A 17,364-nucleotide genomic window follows, 5' to 3' on the forward strand; every position below is an offset into this window, starting at 1 on the left:
CTTGTAATGCCCAGTTTTTGCATTGATTCTCCTACCAAGTCTGCCCTGAAACCTGGCCCTCTATCAGAGATGATCTCTAAAGGTGTGCCAAACCTACAGCATATGTGCTCGTAGATAAATTTAGCTACCTCTACCGTTGTGATTCTAGTGGTGGCTGTAGCCTCTACCCATCTAGTCATGTAGTCGACCCCCATGATAATGTAGAATTTTCTTGAGTTGGCCCTAGGTAATGGCCCAATGGCATCGATACCCCATTTTTCAAATGGGCCATATGAGAGAATAGGTGTCTGTGGTTCAGGCATAAGTGACCTAGTGCCGGCCTTTTGACACAACTTACACGTTTTGTACCAATGGTGTACATCACGGTTGAGGCTAGGCCATATGAAGCCTGCCTACAAGATTTTCCTACTTGTTATGTCTAGGGCAAAGTGACCACCACAAACCCCGTCGTGACAACTAGCAATTACTCCCGTGATTTCCTGAGAGAGAGGGACCTTCCTGAGTATTTGGTCCTTACCCTTACAGTACAAACCGTCATTGATGAGTCGATACCTTGTGGCCTTCCGCGTCAGCCATTGCTTCTGTCCCTTTGTTAAATCTGATGGGCATTCCCCTCTTTCCAAAAAATGCATGATGTCAGGCAAGGCATCACATCCTTGAAATAGAGGGAGCTTTAGTTTTATTGCTCCAACCACCACTTCCTGTAGTCTTTCACTTGCTAGGGCATCTGCTTCTTGGTTTTGAGCCCTTGGGATATGGTGTATTTGAACTTCTTCAAACTTACCCAACAAGGTTTTTACACCACTTAAGTGAGTCCTTAAACTAAGATTCTTGCATGTCCATGCTCCATTTACTTGCCTTACCAGAACTAGAGCATCCCCAAATACATTAAGGCGTTGTACACCTTGCGAGACGCACCATTGTAGACCCTTGGTTAGTGCTGCATACTCAGCTTCATTGTTAGAATGTGAATCTAACAATTGGCCCAACGAAAATACCTTTGTCCCTTTGTCATCAAAGACCACTATGCCTGCAGCTGCTTTGTCGGACGCTCGCTTGTAGGCTCCATCAAAGTAGAGAGAGTATGCTCCTTCTACCATCGGTGGTACTGGAGGTAATCGGACTTCTCCTTTCTTAGATTGCTTCTCCTTCCTTTCAAAGACTTGGTAGGTCATGAGTCCCCCCAAACTTGCCATTGTTGTGCTTTCTACCTGTACCGTGTAGTCAAACTCTTGCAGATGAACTAGCCACTTAGTAATTCTAGCAGACACATCCATGTGTTGTACAACATAGGGAAATATTTCATCCGTGGTTAGAATCACAAATTGCTTAGGCAGCAAATATGACCTAAACTTTGTAGTTGCAAATCTAAGAGCTAGGACTAAGTGTTCCACATGGGTGAAACCTTTCTCTCCTGCTGTCATCATTCGACTAGAGAAGTAGATTGGCCTCATGAAAGATGTCGTCGTATCCTTTTGGAGTAGCACAACCCCCAATGAGTCATCACCAACACTTGAGGTGACATAGAATTTTTCATCCCACTTAGGTGGTGAGATAGTTGGCAGAGTGGCTAAGACCTCCTTTACCTTGTTGTAGTGATGTTCGCTTTCCTCGTCCCAAGTGAAAGTTGATCTTTGAGTGAGTTGTTGCAGTGGTAGAACAAGTTGTGATAGTAGATATATGAATCTACTTAAGTACCTCACCTTCTGTAGAAAAGAGACCAGTTGACGTGCGGTCGTTGGTGAAGGTAGGGCTATGAGTGCGGACACCTTACTTGGGTCGGCGTTGATACCTTTTGCTGAAATTTCATGGCCTAGTAGAATGACTTTACTCTCCCCAATGTGGCATTTATCCACATTTAATTGCCCACCTAGGCTCTGCAACCTGGCCAAACCTTCAGTTACCTTCTCTAACTGTGAAATATGGGAGCTATATATACAAAAATAATCAATGAACACTCTTATGGATGTTCCAAAGAATGGTTGAAAAACATATGTGACATATCTTTGGAATGTGGCAGGTGCATTTGTGAGACCAAATGGCATAACCCTGTATGCAAAACAACCCCATGGCGTGATAAAAGTGGTTTTTAGCTGATCTTCCAAGGCTATGCGTATTTGAAAGTATCCTGAATAACCATCACAGACGGTATAGCATTCAAAACCCGCTACTTCATTCAGAATTTCATCCAAGAAAGGGAGAGGAAAGTGGTCTCTCTTTGTAGCTGCATTTAGTGGTTTGTAGTCAACACAGACCCTCCACTTACCATTCTTTTTAGGCGTCACCACTACCGGTGACACCCATTCTGAGTTTTCTACAGGATAGATGAATCCCGCCTCCAGCAGTTTCCTTACCTCGGCCAAGAGTGCCTTTTCTTGTATGACCCCCAATCGTCGTAGCTTTTGCACAACTGGTTTTACCCCCTCCTTCAGCTTAGTATGATGTTCCACCACTGTAATGCCTGTGATTCTTTCATAGTTGTCAATGAACAGGTTAGGAAATCCCATCAACATATGCAAAAAACTATCTTTCTCCTCAAGTGTTAATTCCGTAGACAACATACCCTTCAACCTACTTCCTCCTAGGCCTGGTGATTTGCTCTCCTCTTCATTGGGTTGCCCTTTTGGTGATGGATCACCAGTTGTGCTTACCCTTTGTGGATCCTTCATAATGATACCCATCACATCAATGGAAGTGTCACTTTCGTCGGTGGATGTGCTCTCCTCTTCAGAACTGGAAGATTCTCTAGTGGTTTCATCTGCCGATGTTTCCAGATTCATTTGCTTCTGCTTGCCAATCCTCATGTCGTAGTAGATTGTCTCCCCTTTCTTACCGGTCATGCGTAGAAGGCCAGTACCCCAGTCCTGTTTTGCCTTCATGGCCATCAACCATGGCCTTCCCAAAATTAGTGGATAGCCCTCCCCCTTAGTAGGCATTACAAAAACATCTACCTCTACCTCAGTGTTGAAAGCTTTGATTTTCACGGCACTTACCACACCCACACACTTTACTTTCGCGTTGTTTGCCATCTTTGCCTTGCATGGAGAAGGCCTGTCAACCTCGAGCCCTAATCGAAGCATCATAGCTTTGCTCATTACACAGATTTGTGCACCTCCATCAATGTAGGTGTTTCCAGTCCTCTTTCCTTTTATGTTTACGTCGACAATTGGAAGGATCTCATCCATGTTGCATCCCGAAATTGCTCCGGCTACCTTTGTTTTGGAGCGTCTTGTACTTACCATTTTAGACCATTGTCGCCTTACTTTAGGTACAAGATGTAGCAACTGTGGCCATGTAATCTTCGGTCCTTGCACTGCCACATCCAATGTTAGATCATAGGGCTTAGAACTTTACCCTAGCTGGAAGTCGGTGATGCCCAATTTTCGCCGTGGCCTGGATGGCCTCTTGCTAGTTTCTCCTCTCATGCTTCTCTCATCATCTGATTGTGTAGCTTTCTCCCTCCTAGCTCTTTTCACAGTCATGGCTTCAAGTGGTTCTAAAAAGGTTACCTTCTCCTTACCCTTGTCCCTCTCCTTTGCTCTGGGTGGATCCACTACTACGGCTTTTCCTTTCTCTTCTAGCCTTATGATGTTTACAGGGCGATCAGGTGGTGGGGCTGGTGGAAGAGGTGGAATGGATGCTTGTAGTGGTGTCTGGGGTGGACGTAGAATTTGTGTTGGTGGGGGTGGTGCTCGGGGTGGGGGTGTTCTTTCTCTAGGGGGTGACAATTGGTTCCTCCTACCTCCTCTATTATAGTTTTGTCGTGGTTTGGGACAGTAGTACATACCGTGACAGTCTTCTCCGCAGTTGTAGCAATGATACTCTCTGTTTTGTCGTCGTGCTCTTCCAGGGTCTTGATCTCTCTCTTGACTCCTCCCTTGTTGTATTAAGTGGACAGACAAATTCTACAGTTGGTCAGTAATATGGGCCAACATATCTTGTTGGTCATCTCTTACCCCAAGAGCCGGTGGTGGTGGTATGGTGGTTGTCGTAGTTGCTGGTCGACGCGATGTTCCTGCTTCTGTTGACTCGGTTTCTTTGGCTTTCATTCGCAGCTTCTTGTCCTTAAGGCGAGCAATCTCAACGGCTAACTCGTACGTAGCCGGGAATCTACCTTTCACCTTCTCCTTGAGAAGCGGCCATAAGCCATGCGTGAACCGATCTTTTTTTAGGAAATCGGGTGCAGCTTCCCCCCTAGCCAGTGACTCAACCCACCGTTCCCACAAATCCACAAACTTGGACTCATAGGTGGCATATTCTAAAAGACCCTCCTGCTTCAAGTCTCTCAACTTGTCCCACAACTTTTTTGAAGTGGTACCTCCCCCAAAGGGCCTCTTCAAAGCGGTTTTTAAGGGTGCCCAGTCATCCTTGGTTGCTTGTGGAAGTGCATTGTACCATGATCTAGCTTATAGCTTCATGAGATGCTTAAAGATTCTAACCAGGGATTCATCCGTATCTTTGTTGCTCACTACACATGCTACTTCAAAGTCATCTAGGAAGTCTGTTACCAAATCGTCCCCCTTCTTTCCTTTAAATGTTGGAAATGCTACACTTGCCATGATTACTGAGAGAGAGCTAGAAAGACACACTGCTTAACTTGCAAAAGTTTTTTTTCTTCTTTATAAGGAGGCGTGTATACCCTCTTATACTAGGACATAGATTAAAACTTCAAACGGTACATTGCCTTGTACCAAAGGTAAGACAAATGGCTGATCTGATGCCAGAACCTCAAAAAACCGCTCCGCACCCAGCATGGTGTCAATGATGTGCTGGTAGTGAGCCTTCAAGTCTAGTATTACCTTGATTGAGCGTACACGTGTTGGTATGTGTGATCTGTCTTGAGGTAGGTTGCACTGATTCATGTGAAGCTTAGAGGTGCTTAGTCACTGTCCAAGCTTGTGGGAGAGGGTGGTGTTCTTTCCTGAAACAAACTCAGTAGATCCCTAGTTTCTCTAGTGAGAGTGTGAGCCAATGATTCCGTTATCTGTGCTGCAGCATTAGGCGCGACTTGAAAACTGACTGTGATAATTACCTCGGTGACTTGAGTTACCCGATTCTGAAAGTAGAATAGTGTTGATTCTCTATTGTGCAGAGCTCCTTCCATTTTGTTGTTGTTGGTTGGTTGTAGGTTGCGGACATGGTTTCGACCTTCTCCTTCTTCTTCTTGGCACTTGGACTATGTTTATCCACTGGGTTTGGCGTGTTGGTTGACTCTCCCACTGCAAATCGATTACCGTTACGGCTGGCGATCGAGCTTCAATGGAGATGCGGAGTTCATCTAGTTGTGCTTGGAGCTCTTCTTCTTCTGTTGTCCAATTAGCAAATCCTGCCAGCCATTCATCCATTCACAATAGTTTAGGGGTTTCAGTCTTGTAAACTGAAGGGTTTCATGAAAAGATCCTCAGTGGGGGCACCAAATGACGGGAGCAAAGCGAACCCCGAACCCCGACGGTCTCTAAAACACCGGGGACCGAATGGTGCGCCTTGAGCCTGTCATGGTAAAGCAAACAGGGGGGCACCACCTAGCTTCAGCGGCTAGGACGCAAACAACACACCACCATAACAAAGTTTTCATCCAAGAGAGATGGATGCTTGGGAGTAATGATGAAGAGGAAAGGGAATGAGATCAAGTGAGAGAGAGAGAGAGAGAGTGAGGGAGGGGGTATAGCGGCTTAGTACTTAGGCACCACAAAAGGATGGCGAATCCGCACACCCTTCACACATACACAAGCTCACTCCAAACACAAAACTAGGTGGCGATTCCGCACACCTCACATGGGCAAAACATTGCAAGAAAACATACTCACAAAACCTCAAGCTTTATTTAGAGAATAAGGCGATGAAATGGGGAGCATAGGGTAGGGGAATGAGAAGGAAGAGAGTGGTAGAGCACATGGCGGATAGGTGGGAGTTGATGGCGAAGACTCGCACGAGGGTTATGGCCATCATTCTTCATTTAGTTTCCCTTCATATTCCATAGCCCAAGGGTGTAGAGGTCATGCTCAAGACAAGCATGGTGATTGCGTTGATGGTGATGGTGTGGGTGTGTGTGTGTGCACTAGGCACACACAGTGCATAGTGTGTTCTTTGGTGATGTTGTGTGTGTGTTTAGTGTGATGGTGACCCCTCTTTATATAGGGGAGGAGGGGGGAGAAACTCTAGAATTTAGAAATGAAGAAATCATTATCTACATAGGCCATGTGACTGTGGGACCCACTTGTCTGGCTGTGTGTATATGTGCCAGAACAGCAGTCTCATGAGAGAGAGACTAAGAGAGAGAGAGATGGGTTGATGAAACAATGTGAGAGGTGACATGGAAAATAAAGTAATTACAAGAGGGGAGAGGGGGGAGTGTGTTCAGAGGTGAATCTGTGTGCAGATGTGTGTGAACACAAGAAAAATCAGGTAACCACTGGGTGGGGACGGATCTGTGGGCACCTTTTTCACTGAAACTGAGTGTGTGTGAGTGTGGGGAAGGTTATTTAGCTACAAGACAAGAGATATGGCGCCCTTTAGAGAGAGAGGGGGGTAGTTGGGTCATGGGATATGATAAGAGAGAGAGAGGGGGGGTGGGGTATACTATTTTAGAAGATATGGTAAGTTGCATGTGAGTTAGGGTGCATTATTAGTGAGTTATAATTCATTATTGGTGAGAGGTGGGGTAGCTTGAGGGGAGAGAGAAAGGAGAAAGGACAAGGGGAAGAGAGAGGGGGTTGACCTTTTGAGTGGAGGAGACGAAAAGTGACACCCGGCGGGGCACCAGTGAAGAAAAAGGAGGCAAGGTGGGGATGGGCTACCCCGCAGGCATGAGGTGGCCTATTTTACCTTTCTTATATATTTACATAATCATACTTTATTTTTTCTTACTTTTTTCGAATGCCTTTTATCACTTCCTCCATAAGAGGGGGTTTTCATGGGGTGGGGACGAGAGAAGAGGGGTATGGGAGCTTGGCTTGTGAAAAGCCCCCATCAAAGGATTGGTGGTCGGGGTTTGGGTTGGTTTTGGCACTTCGGTAGTAGAATCAGTAGATGGATTCTTCTTTACCTTGTTGTTCTTTTTCACAATCCAAATGTGCTTCCGCTTCGCTTGTGCTTGCCACAAACTCTTTGCGACCCAAACCTGCTTTGTTCTTTGTGTTGATTTCCTCGCCTTGATGTACCTAGGAGCTTCCGTGGATTGTACTGAAGGGAGTTCCTGTTTACAAATCCTTGGGATCCAAATTTGCTTGCTATAGCTTTGTGCCGTCATGAACTTCTTTGGAATCCAGATCTGTTTCACTGTCCTTGATTGTCTGGAATCACTCTGTTGTCTGGTATTGAAGACTCTGTTTTCCACCTTTGTGTTCTCTGGCACAACCTTTTTTGGCCTCCATACCAACTTTGACTCCGTTTTTTCCCAAGGTTGAGCTGTTATATTATTGCTTGTCTTCCTTATCCAATGTTGAGAGTTCCTCGTCGAAGAGCAATCCAGTTGTATAGAAATTTTTGGTTGCCATTGCTTCTTCTTTTTCTCCGGTTGTTGTTTACCTTTGTTCTTGGATTCTTCCTGTGGAGTTGGCTCTGCTCCTTTGGTGAACTTAACTGATTGACTTTCACCTTCGTATTTGATAAGCACTGATTTAGAACTCCAGTCAATCATTGTATTGTATTGCTTCTGCCATGGTTGTCCTAGCAATAATGGATGTTGTGTAGCTTGGTCTTCAACCACGTAAAACATATGAGGATACACATACTGGTTAATCTGTATATGTAAAACTGTGCATCCGACAGTTTTGATTGAATTCTCAGAGTAACTCTTTAACTCTTGCTTGACAGTTTGTAATGTAGTGTCATTTGTCAATTGTCTATACAAACTGAGTGAAAGTAGGTTAGTTTGAGCTCCTGAATCCAATAGTGCTCTGGCTTTGATTTGGTTGGTTCCTACTTTGCATTCAATGATGGGTTCTTCTTTGTCATTATCCATTTCTGTTATACTGACTACGTTTATTCGTATTGCTCCTTCATTGCGTTGTTTCTGACGTAGTAGTCTTCTTTTCTCCATTCTTTCCTTCGCCTCGGCTTGCGCTGCCTCCACAATCTTTTTCTTTTTCTGGACACGCAGCTTTTCTTGATGTATTTTGAGAAGCATGTCTTGGGTTAGCGAAAAAAGATACTTTTTCACTCTGCATCCACTAATCCAATTGGGCATTTCTTCTCCGTCTAATGTAGCAAGCTTGATGGCTCCACTTGGTGATAGATCTTTAATCACCAGAGGTCCCATCCCTCGCTTTTTAAGCTTCTTAGCATGCTGTTTCAGAGTGTAAACTAGGAAATAGTCCCCAACCTTAAACTCTTTAGTCCGCACATGCTTATCAAAAAATTCCTTTTGTCGCTTTTTTTGAGCGTAGATAGAAGCTACTGCTTTTAGGCGAAGCTCGTCTAGCTTTTCCAGGTCATCTATTCTATCAGAAAGCTCGTGCCCTGTCCACTCTAGATCCTTAGCCACCCTTAAGGCTGAAATCAAGAATTCTATTGGTAAGATAGCATTTAGCCCAAAAACCATGTTATATGGGGTCTTTCCTATTGATGTTTTATATGCTACCCTATATGCCCATAATGTTGAATGCAACTTCTGGTCCCAGTCAGTTCTTGACTCAGATACAATCTTCGAAGGACCGTGCATATGGTTTTGTTTGTTGCTTCAGCTTGTCCGTTTGCTTGTGGATGATACGGGGCTGATTTCCTATGGATTACCATGAATTCATCTAGAAGGATCTCTATCACTTCATTTATAAAATGTGTGCCTCGATCACTAACAATTTCTATTGGCAATCCATATCGTACAAAGACGTATTCATATAGAAATTGTGCCGTGGTCCTGGCATCTGCTTTTTGAGTTGCCTTTGCTTCGACCCACTTTGTTAGATAGTCTGTAGCCACAACGATGTATTGTGCATGAGTCTTATATGCAGGAGGTGAAATGGGTCCGACATAATCAATCCCCCATTTTGCAAAAGCTCTTGCCCCCATCATTGGTCTAAGAGGCATATCATCTCTTTTAAGTGATACTTTGGTCCACTGACAGTCATCACACCGTTTAACATATTCCTCAGCGTCCATATGTAATGTTGGCCACCATATTCCTGCGGCTAAGACAAGTTTTGTTGTCTTATCACTTGAGAAATGGCCTCCACCTACTCCTCCATGAGCTTGCTCCAGGATTATCACATACTCAGACTCTGATGCGCAAATCCTAAGCTGGTTGTCTTTACCTCTGTGCGCTCCTTGCCGCACTGTCGAAGCAAGGGACTTGCCGATACACCGCGTGCGAGCCACAAACGGCTCCAAGCACACAACAAGCCTAAACTAGCAAGCTCAAGAGAGCAAAGGGTGTGTCACTCACCGCTCTACGCTCGCCTTCGTGGTGGATTCCTCGCCGCGATGAAGAAGAAGCTGCAGTCGTGCCGCGCTCAACCGCTTCGTCGCCGTCGTGCCTTCGTAATGCTCGATCGCACACACACTCTCCCTCTCTCTCTCTCTCACACACACACACACAAGGAGGTGAAGAAGAAGAAGATGGAGATGGAGATGGAGCAAGAGCACTCTTCTATTGCACAAATGAGAGAATGAGTAAAAATTAGGTTTAGTTGGCTTTTATAGGAGCTCACCCCATTCACACTTGGGCGCCCATGCTTAGCCAACTAACCCTCCTAGCATGTTCGTGTTAGAGTGCGCCTCTCATCGGCGATCACTCTTACCCTTTTCCTATTGGTCCGACAAGCCCGGTACCTGACTCTAAATAATACATAATATGGTTACAGTGTTCGTCGTAGGCGATAGGGTGTCCGTGAGCCACGAGGGTTAACATGCCCCCCTTCCTGATGTAGATTCCGTCCTCGGAAGCTATTGAGCTGAAGCTTGGTACGTCCATGTTGTAGAGCATCTAGATTTGAATCTGCAAGGCAAAGTTACTGTTTTAGCAAGCGGAATTATATTGCCATAAATCATGAGGGGAATGTAAAGTACATGTGGAAATGAGTAATTGCAAGACTTATGAAATGTTAGACTTCCATTAAGGACAAATAAATTGCACTTTGAGTAGATTAATTAATCAAGAGTTTTGAGCTTATGGGTGATTCTATCAATTAGTTAGCTATGACTAAGGTTAAAACAACTACTCTAGTACTAGCTAAGCTAAGAAGATTATCTAAATGCAAGATTCCCTAATTATGCTTTTCAGCTTTGATTAGCCAACTCGCTCTCACAACTGCAAACAAAAGCTTGAAATGTTAACTGTAAGCTCAATGGAAGTCTTTTAATTTTTCTTTATCTTTTTTTAATTCTTTTTCACTTTGGGTCACAATCATGTGACGTGTGTGCTTATTTTGTATGTCCGGGGTTTTTTGCTTCTCAAGGAAAAGCGCCCACACTGGGAACCTCTAGGGCTCTAGTACCATAGACAATACATGTGAGTGAAGTACCAATTCAAGCCAGGATTTCTCTTCCAGCATAAGATTTTTCATTTGTGGCACTTTTGTTTTTTTTTTTTTTTGCTTCCATTTCCTTGGTATTCGCACTAGTGTTTTTTGTTGTTTGAGTGAGCAAGCCTTTCTCTGCCTAAAACATTCCTAAGGTCTCAAATACTCAGATAATTTTATTAGCTAGGCCTAGTGGTCAAGTAAATGAGTTAACCTAAAGTCACGGTCTCCTAATCTCCAGGCTCATCCATAAGATTAAACTGGAGTTCAATCAACTTAAGCAAAGACAAATTTATACATCTATAATGGCAGATAACAATCATAACTATTGCACTCAAACAAAGAATGAAAAATCATTATTAGCAATTACACATATCCACCAACATGAATCATGGAAAGTAGTACACCTGGAGGTATGGAGTGGCTCATTTCGTTGAAGCAGATGTCCTCAGCCATGTGGATGGAGATCCATATAAGTCCTACCTAACACATCCAAAAACAGGCACTATACCTCTAGGAGGCATGTCAGTGTGAAAAATTAAAACTCCTAAAAAACAAACTCAAAACACAATCTAGACCCCTAACCTACCTATCTGTCACCCCTTTTAGAATCAAGGAAAGAGGATATTATATAAACCGGGTGGCCACCCTAAGGCTAGGCCTCTATCCTCATCATCTAGATAAATAAAATCGTTGTCCGTGAGGCCATAGTCTTCCTCGGTCTCTATTAGTTCCTCTTCATCATCCTCTTGTGCAAGCATTCTAATCAAGAACCTCGTGATGCGTGGATACTCATCTTGTGCAAAAGAATAAGCATGTGCCATTGGAGACACATTCGCTACTGGGTAGGGATCACTAGTTAGCCATAGACGTATCAGCCATTCTAACTCCTCAAAATTTCTCTCACATGCAAGGCTCTCTATCAAATCCCATTCGCAAGAAAGTATAGGGTAGCATACGTAGAACACTTGAGGAAAAGACAAAGGGTACCTTTCATAAAAAATAGAAGTGCATGCCTCTGGTGAAGTAGCCATTTCTGACAAGACAGATAGATTTGGTTAGGCCTTTAAAACATAAGAGTTGTTTTTGTGTGTTGCTTGAATTGACACGGTGAATTTGGACTTATATGTAAGATCTGATAGGGTGCTCTCTCATTGCTAGGCGCTCTTGCTCTTTACTATTTTTGTTTTTTTGTGAGTATAAGGCTATATATATACATTCCCTAAGATCGGAGATTGAGAGGTCAGGGAAAAAGGTTGAGAGGGAAACAAATGAATGATGACTGTCAGCAAACACTCCCCCCTTCCTTGGGTAGATCATACCGTTTGAAATGAGCTTGTCACCCTTTGAAACCAATTGTTCCAGTTGGTAATAGGTGAGGATTTTAACCAATAGTTTTCGACCGCCCTATGCGTTTCATCTAGTTGCAAGGGTGGTAAGGTACTCTCCCATGATTTTATTTGAAACGTTGTTGTAGGTGGTGAACTTACCCCGGAAGGTGCAAACTCTTTCGTGCTTGTATGGATATGTACAGTGGTAGGTGGAGGTTGTGTCGAAGCTTCTATTTGCGTATAGGAACTACATGAAGAGCAAGAAGCTTCATTTGATTTCCCTGTTCCTGAGCTAGGTGGAACAAATCGTTATTTCTTTGGTACCCAAACTAGCTCTAGAACGGGTGTGTAACATTCCATGATTTTTTCCTTTCCGCGATTTTCAATTTGTTTTGGAGCCACAGGATTGGGTTTACATGGGCCAGGTGACAGGTAAGAGTACACTTTACGTTTGGGCACCCAGATTTGATCATTTCCTTCATAGTATCCTTGGGCTTCCAATAGTCGTTTAGGAATCCAACACAGCGTTTCTTTACATTTCTTGGAGTGAGTGGTACGGTTCTTACTAGGTTTCCATTTTTTTGCATCAACCATGCTCACTACAGAGGTTTTAGGGACCCACTTGTATGTTTTCTCTGTTATATTAGGATGGTTCTTGTGTGTCTCAAGCTTTCTTTCAACTACATCAGTTGAAGCTCTAGAGAGCTGGGCTATGGGGACGTATGGTTCAACCTCCTGGACATGCAATGTCTTGGGTTTTATTTCCTTGGGCAATATCTCAGGGACTATGGCTTGAGTGGTAGGGCTAAGAGTTGGTTTTTGCGTTGTAACACCCCTAGTCCCCCAATCAATAGTGCATTTGGTGGCTATCATCCACGTGCGGCCTAGGTTTATATTACCCTCCATAGTTCCAGTAGGCATGACCAAAAAGTCTTGAGCTATAACCCCATTGTCATAACTGACAGAAGTGTGCCAGATTCCAAAAACCGTAGTTTTTTTCTTATTGACACCCTTGACTTGGATAATACTCTCAGATAGAGGTGGCTTCCCTAACTGACACCACACCCCATAGGATAGCAGATTGTATTTAGCACCCGTGTCCAATAAGGCGTTATATAGCATTTTTCCATAGGCACTATTTAACTCAATGGGGTATCGTAGAGGTGTGTCAGAGTCCAACCCATCCTCTTCGATTTCCACGTGGAATGCATTTGTGACCCCAAGGTTAGCCTCTCGTTTTTGTCTTATACGTTGTTGTCGCTCCTTAGCCTCAGCTTGAGCTTGTATCTTGTTTAACTCGGTTTGTGCTTTGGCGGCCTTCTTTTGATGAATGGCCCGTAGTTCTTCTTGGCTTAAAGGATCATAATATCTTTTGAATTTACTCCCATTGAGGAATCCAATGGTTTCAACTCCATCAAGAGTTTCCACACGAAGGGTACCTTGTGGGGTAATTTCACATACTCTATATGGTCCTTTACCAGCATATTTCAACTTTTTCTTCTCTTTACGTACTCCATACATAAGGACTTTATCACCAACTTTGATGTCCTTGTCCTTCACATGGCGATCAAACCACTTCTTTCTCCTATCCTTTTCCACAAGAGCATTTTGCACAGCCAATTGTCTCTCTTCGTCTAGTTTTTCTAAGATAAACAAACGCTCGGTTAAGGGGTTACCATTCCATCCTTCTTGTGAAGCTACCCTAAGACTAGGAATGACAAACTCCCAAGGCATAACCGCTTCTTGGCCGTATACCATTTTGAATGGCGTACAATTAATAGCCACTTTATAAGCAGTACGATAAGCCCATAGAGCAGATGTCAACTTCAAATCCCAATTAGTGCGATGAGCTTCTATCGTCTTGGTTAAAATAGAGATTAGAGTCTTGTTGGTGCTATCGGCTTGTCCATTAGCTTGCGGGTAATAAGGTGTAGACTTATGGTGGGATATCATAAAGGTCGTGGTAAGCTCTCTTATTACCTCATTTATAAAATGGGTACCATTATCACTAACAATTTCAGAAGGGCAACCAAATCTTGTGATAATGTTCTCAAAAAGAAACTTAGCTGTTGTCCTCGCGTCAGCTTTTTGTGAAGCCTTAGCTTCAGCCCACTTTGTTACATAGTCCGTAGCAACTAGAATATATCGAGATTGAGTGTTGCGAGCTGCGGGACTAATTGGACCTACAAAGTCTAAGCCCCATTTTTCAAATGGTTGGGTTACTTTAATAGGATGTAAGGGCATTCTGTCCTTGCACTGTGTGGTCTTGTAACGTTGGCACTCATCACACCCTTTTGTAAAAAGTGATGCATCCTTAAATAAAGTTGGCCACCAATAGCCTGATTGCAGCACCTTTCTAGCAGTCAGGTCCCCTGAAAAATGTCCTCCTGCTATGCCCATATGTGCTTCTTGCAAGATATACAAATATTCATCCTCGCGGGCACAACGCCTAAGAATATCGTCCTTGCCTAATCTATATAGGGTTCCGGCAATCAAACAATAGGGTTCACATTCTTTTACTAGCCTTCGAGCGATATCCTTACGAAGTTCCTTGGGTGGAAAACCATTAACTAAAAAGTTAACAATGTTCTCACTCCATTCAGGCATAGTCTCAACTATGAATAGGGAAGTATCGGGTAATTCATCATCAACTCCTGTAGGGGCTTCACCATTGGGTATGCGAGACAAATGATCAGCCATGACGTGCCTTTTACCGGGTCTCACTACAATCGTGAAATCAAACTCCAGAAGAATTAACAACCATCGTGTGATTCTTCCTGTGGAGCATGGCTTGTTTACCAGATACAGCAACGCTTGATGATCCACATAAAATACAAACTTGTTTGCCAGAAGGTAGTAGCGAAATTTCTTTACTGCATAAACCATTGCCAAACCTTCTCGCTCTGTAGTGGTGTAGTTCCTTTCAGCATCGTTCAATTGACGGCTTGCAAAGCTAATGGGATAGTCCAATTTATGTTCTCCTGGTTGAGTGAGAACACACCCAATAGCAAAGTTTGATGCATCAATATGCACATGGAAAATGACATCCCAGTTAGGTGTCCTTAAAATCGGAGCACTTGCTAGTGTTTTCTTCAATTGTTCATAGGCCTGGTCACACTCTTCAGTCCATTTAAATTCAATGAGAAGCTTGTACAAAGGACGTGCTATCTCAGCGAAAAATAAAATAAACCGTCGATAATAACCCACGTGTCCCATGAACCTTTGAACTCCCTTGTAATTGGTTGGTGGTGGTAACTCTAGAATCACTTTAATTTTGCTCTCATCGGTTGAGATACCATTCTTGGATACTATATGCCCTAAAATAACTCCATGCTTGACCCAAAATTGGCATTTGAACGGGTTCAATGAGATACGATATAACCTACATTTTTCAAACACCTTCCGCAAACATGATAGATGTTCTTTCCAAGAAGAGTAAACACAAAGGTCGTCTAAGAAAGCTTCACAAAACTCTCTCAAATATTCTTTAAAAGCAGTGTTTATTAATCGTTGGAATGTAGCAGGGGCATTTGTTAAGCCAAAAGCCATCACATGAAATGCAAACACGCCAAATTCTGTGATGAAGGCAGTTTTAGCTTGGTCCTCTAGCGCTATCGTGATTTGGTTGTAGCCTGAGTACCCATCTAGAAAGCTATAAGCTTCCTTGCCTGCAACTCTTTCGAGTACATGTTCGGAATATGGTAGGGGGTAATGGTCTCTTCTAGTAGCTGCATTAACTTTTTTGAGGTCCACGCACACCCTGAGTTTCCCATTCTTTTTTGGCACGATAACTATTGGCGACACCCATTCAGAGTGTTCAATAGGATATATGAACCCACATTTGATAAGCTTTTCTAGTTCTTCTTGAATGATCTTTGCGTACTTAGGATTCATCGGGTAGGGTCTTTGTTGTACGGGCTTCGCAGTGCTAATCATAGGGATTGTATGTTGGACCACAGAAGGCGGAACACCTTTCATATCATGGTATGTCCAAGCGAATATGTCCTTGAATTCCTTGAGAAGCTCTTTGAGGACCGCCTCTTCAACTTCTGTGAGGTCTTGGGCAATAAAAACAGGTTTTGATTCTTCACCGGGGTCAGCTAATTCTATTTCTTTAACTATTGCCGGACCATCATAGATTCCATTATTCCCATCGATAGGTATTCTTTGGGCTTTTGTGTACACAACCTTTGCTTCCCCTGTGGTGTAAGATTTGAAATGTTCTGGTGCAGGATGCAAGTCTGTGGATTCTGGTTGTGCGTTGGTTTGTGCTTCCATTTCTGCTTTCTTGTGTTGTCGAGCTAACTCTTGGTTTTGACGCCTCCTTGCAGTGCGGCTCAACTTTGGCTTGTCTATGATCTCTAATTGGGCTATGTCATGGGGTCGTGGTCTACACCACATAACATTTTGGAGATATTCACCCCAATTGTCTACCAATTTTCGATGAGCATCACATGCTCCTATATAACTGAGCCATTCTGCTGAGGATCTCTTCTTGTTTATCCTAGCACGTACATTGGCTCGATATCGACGCCTCTTAAGGTTTTTCTTTTTCTTATTTGAGACCTGCTTTTGATTTGCATTTAGATCTGGCACACTAAAGGAGTCCTCGTTGGTGTCCTCTTCACTCTTGGAGGAGCTATCATCGGTTGATGTGCTCGGTCCTTCCGAATGTTTTGACTCTGAACTTGCTCCACTCTCTAATTCATGAGATTCAGAATCCGTTTCACTCTGGGAGTCAGTGTCCAAGTCGTGTTGGTCAAAGTCTTCTATTGAGCTATCGGTGTCACTGTCAGATTGGTCCACAATTGCCTTGCCCTTAGAAGATGCATGTATGGCACTTATCATGTTCAGAGGTGCAATTTGTGGTACCTCTTCCCCCTCTGGTGTGACCCAAGTGGTTCCTCTATTTCCCCAGGTATCTATGGTTGCAGCTAGGTGTACCCAATCCACATTGTCCGACTCAGTCATCCCAAGTAGGATATCCATATAAGGAGAATCTTGGCCAATGTCTGTATCCTTCTTACAAGTGTAACAATATTGTAGTGGGGCCGAGTGAACTGTGGTGTCAGAGCGATGATCAATAATGGTTTTACTCCCTAAGGGGTGTACCTTACCAGTCACCAAATCCACTCTAAGGACAGAGTCTTGGAATTGCAAATAGACATGATTTTTAGACCAATCATGAACCATTTGTGCTTCCCTCATGAATGGTCGTCCTAAAATCATTTCATATGACATAAGGTGTTTAGAGAAATCCATTACAATGAACGTATGTCGTACCTTGTGTCCTAGAACTTTGAGCTTAAGATCCTTGAGCATCCCCATAGGTTTGGCTATGGTACCATTTGCCATCTTTACCACAATGTTAGTAACACTGAGGCGGGGTTTTCCCATGGATTCCCAACAATCTTTTGTAACGATGCTAACTCCCGCACCACCATAAAGAATTCCCTTTATAGTTAATCCCTTGGTAGTGATGGGTAGGGTCGCATTAGACTCGTCGCCTTCAAAATACTGCCCTAATTCGTTAATGGGTACCTCAATCACAGACTCGTGTCCATCTAAGTCAAGTG

Source organism: Adiantum capillus-veneris, chromosome 4 (assembly GCF_014529385.1).
Source record: "Adiantum capillus-veneris isolate H3 chromosome 4, ASM1452938v2, whole genome shotgun sequence".
NCBI lineage: Eukaryota > Viridiplantae > Streptophyta > Polypodiopsida > Polypodiales > Pteridaceae > Adiantum > Adiantum capillus-veneris.